Source organism: Triticum urartu, chromosome 2A (genome assembly GCF_056163025.1).
Source record: "Triticum urartu cultivar PI428250 chromosome 2A, HENAU_Tu73, whole genome shotgun sequence".
Classification (NCBI taxonomy): Eukaryota; Viridiplantae; Streptophyta; class Magnoliopsida; order Poales; family Poaceae; genus Triticum; species Triticum urartu.
In genome coordinates this window covers 9,669,198-9,673,088 of record NC_141874.1, presented here as the reverse complement: position 1 = coordinate 9,673,088, position 3,891 = coordinate 9,669,198, and the positions used below count along the sequence as shown (strand labels likewise).

General features: G+C 46.7%; 1 pseudogene across 1 annotated transcript; it reads right to left on the bottom strand.

The window, feature by feature from the left end:
- Window positions 1-298: 298 nt before the first annotated feature.
- Window positions 299-2,501, bottom strand: LOC147982816 (uncharacterized; annotated as a pseudogene). Its single transcript, XR_015615360.1, has 2 exons — window positions 1,365-2,501; window positions 299-629 (listed from the first exon to the last, which is right to left on the bottom strand). The product of XR_015615360.1 is annotated as an uncharacterized LOC147982816 (transcript).
- Window positions 2,502-3,891: the final 1,390 nt, after the last annotated feature.

Genomic DNA, 3,891 nt, shown 5'->3' with positions numbered 1-3,891 from the left:
GCGCGAGCGCACCACAAATGTATATTACGTGTGTGCAAACCAAATTTCATGTGGTAAACACATTCAACTTTAGACATTTGTTTTCAAATTCTTTTTAAACTTTATAAACATGGGTTTTTTCATTTTCACAAGTTCACGCTACAGAACATGAGCGTCAAGGGTACATGGGCAATCATTCTATTAGCAAGTATGAAAATCACGCTAGTTAACAAATTGTTTCCTTTTAAAATCCAAAATTTATCTTGTTTTTGGTCTGTCAATGCCAGTCAAATCATGGGCAAGCAAACAACGGAGGGAGGCATCAAATTAGTTCTCTAATATTGCTTGTAAAATCATAGTAGTAGAATTCATGTAAGAAAATGACAATGATGCAAGTTACAATCCAAAAGAAGCCACTCACTAGACATACACTAGACATAGAGCCATGACTCATACATAATGCATTCTACCCAAAATCCAGTTTAATAAATAAAAACAGTTGATAATGACCACATCAAATGCCTCCAGTGGACCCACACAACATAAAGTGATAATGATGCGGTCCAAATTTCCACTTGATGTGTTGCAACATCTCAGGCCTTCGTCTTCTTTCCACTTGCGCCAAACTCGCTTGCTGCTTCTATCTCTCTCTGGCAAAAACGAAACAGAGATGTTTGTCAAACATAATACCTTTAGTGTGACCATATGACAGGTTATAATTACCTAAAAACAATTTTAAAAATGAAAAATTGCAAGCTAGAGTAAACATGCGTCGATATTAATTATTTGGGAAACACCCAACACAATGTCTAAAGGTCAGTCTAGGATGCTCTGAATTAAAATCGTTGAAACAGCCATCTGTGTCAAGGGTACATTTATTTACTTTTGACATCTTACATTCAGACACCGTCAGTGCTCAGCTCTAGTTTGAAATTATGCTTCAGCTGCTATGTGCATCTTTGAATGGACTTGGCTCATACCAATTCCAAGTTCAGAAACGAACTACACATACGCTGCTATATTCACTGAATGCCTTAAAAGTGTAGGGGTGAAGCTAATGACAACACATACGCTGACATCTTTGAATGGACTTTGCGTGTTCAGGTAGTGACAATTGATTACAGAATCATGATTGCGGATGAGCATCTCTATCAGACATCTACTGTTCAACATGAGGAGGTGGCCAAATATCTTGATTTCTATTAGCAAGTATGAAGCAAACTGGACGCGATAAGCAAGCATTGGAATTTTAATCATTTTATAAAACCTAAGCAAAATTATAGTAGCACGCCTGCAGATGAAAGCATGTTCAGTGATAGTGAACACACATAGATAAAATGACAGTAGTATGCAAATGAAACCATGCTTGGTGGTGATAGTAGTACCGGGTGATCCTGTCGTCGGTGCGCACTGAACTCACTTGCAAAGAGCTGGGAATAAATATGCGTCGTCTTCTGTTGATAGACCTGGACATCGTTGTTATTCCCCATGTCGACACGAAGCAAATACTGGGCCTTGTGCACTAGTCGACGGTCCTTCCCCACCACACTGGTATCGTTTACGACTAGGTAGACGACGCCATCTTGATGGATGCTCGGGACAGGGAACGACGGAGCAAGCTGTCTCAAACCAGCAGACTGGTAGTTGGTGTTTGCCCAGATGTCTTGGACGCTGCACTGGTAGCTTATGCTCCACCCTGGGTGGTCAGGGTAGAGAGTCCAGACGGTCAGTCCATATTCTTCGCCGGGCTTACGTTCAACAAATTTATTGAAGGCAAGGAACTTGATGGAGCCACGAACACAGGCCACGGAACGGAACTCCTCAGCACAGAGGCCGCCTGGATAGTCGGAGGCATCATAGTTTGGACGTCCTTGGGGCAACTCAATGAAGCCCAACTTGCAGCCTTGGTGCAGATCACAGAGCACCATGCCTTGGTGGAGATCCACCCAGCAGAAGGTAGAGCCCCGATAAGAGAAGCACGAGTGAATGGAGAAATACATGGCTATGTTGGGTGGAAGGGGCAGGCAGCCGGGCTTCAAGACCATTTCTTTGGCAGATGACTCCTACAGCCAGACGGCGGCTCGGGAGAAGCCTGGCATGACCCAGACGAGCTCGGCAAGAAGGTAGCCACCCCCGGTGGCGTCGCACATGACGACGGCCGACTGGTGCCCCATGGCCATATACTCATCGTGGGAGGGGATAGGGGGGATGACGGAGAGGGAGCCATCCCTGGCGTCGTAGATGAGATAGGCTCCCATCTCCGCAAACGTTTCGGCGCCAGGGCGGTACCCTCCGGCGTAGAGGGCGACCAGGTTCTTGTCCGCGCTGGAGATGTGGCCCGAGCGCAGGCCTAGGAGCGGGGCGGAATTCGGCGGCGGTAGTATGCGGAGGGAGGAGAGTTGCGGCGAAGAGGCGACGACTGCGCGGGCCTTGAGGGCGCGCAGGTACTCGATGACTGCATCACTCGTCTCTTTGTTGCTTGCTCCCCACGGGCAGGGGGAGGGATTGGCACTGCGGCCACGTCGTGGGAGAAATCAACATGGCGCTTGAGCAGAACCATCGGGGGGGCCATGGCGGCTAGGGGTTAGGGTTTGGTGGAGGGAGGGAGGAAGGAGAAGGGGGATTTGGGGATCGGATCGACGGTGGCGGCGCGGCTAGGGTTAGGGTTAGGGTGGAGGCAGCGATTTGATTTGGGGATTTGGGGATCGAGCGAGGAAGGAGAAGGGGGATTTTTGCCTGGTAGTAGATCTAAAATAAAATACATCAGCAGGGAAACCGGCGTCAAGGGAAGGAAAGAGGGGACTCGCTAGGACAGTTGGATCCACCAGCGAATGGTTCCCAGCAAACGGCACGCACCAGGAGGTAGGGCTGCGGACTGCGGTTCCGCGCTTTGGACAAAGCAGCGCCACGGCCCGGACCCATCTGATCCGTTTTATATCTGGGCCGATCCATTTCGAGCGCAAACTTGCACCGGGTTTGGGTCACGGCGGACAGCGAACGGACGCTTCGAGAGTCCACGTGGTAGGCGGCCACCTACCTCCCACCCGCCAACATAAATGCGCACGGGCGGGTGGCCCCACCTATCATCCGCACAGCTCCGGGTCGTCGTCCTTCTCTCTGCCCGCGCTGCTACTATTATTTCGTATTTTATTTCTTTTTTATTTCATGTTGTATTCGTACACCTTTACACAAATTTTCATACAACAGGAATTTACAAATTGTTTTTACATCATAATGAGTTATTACATCACGGGGTGAAAGAACCGTGTGGACTAGTTTCAAGTGGACGGACATCCACTTGAAACTAATCCGCGGTTCTTTCACCCAATGATATAATAAATATCATCATCATCATCATATCATTAACAACTTATCATCATCATCATCATATCATTGGTCACTAGTCGTAATCACAAGTACTCCTGACATCACATAATAAACATATTGTACCTCATAGGACCTACTACATTCTCTTAGGACCTACTATATTCTCTAAGGTAAAATAGCAAAAAACAAGATAGCCCCTCGCTCTCCATTATTGAGAATGCAGATTATCCTGTCTTCAATTCTTGCCTTTCGCTTAATGTTGCTTCCAAGAACCTTCTTACGAATGTCCAAACATTTTTTCCACTCTTTGATTAGCATGTGTTCACCGGTTTCAGAAATTCGATATGCACAGGTGAGATCCGTAGGATGACCTGGCTGTAGGTTCAGAACTTCAAGACGACCATTGTAATACATCAGATGAGGCACACAATCCATCGGGATTTTCTGTTGGAAAACATAGTAATAACTTCGTAGTTAGCAATGATGTACTAGTTTTAGAAGTATGCAAAAGATGCACGGATGTTGTAATAGTAAAATATCTTACCAGGGTATCTCCATAGAAGTTATCGTGGTTCAACACGTGCA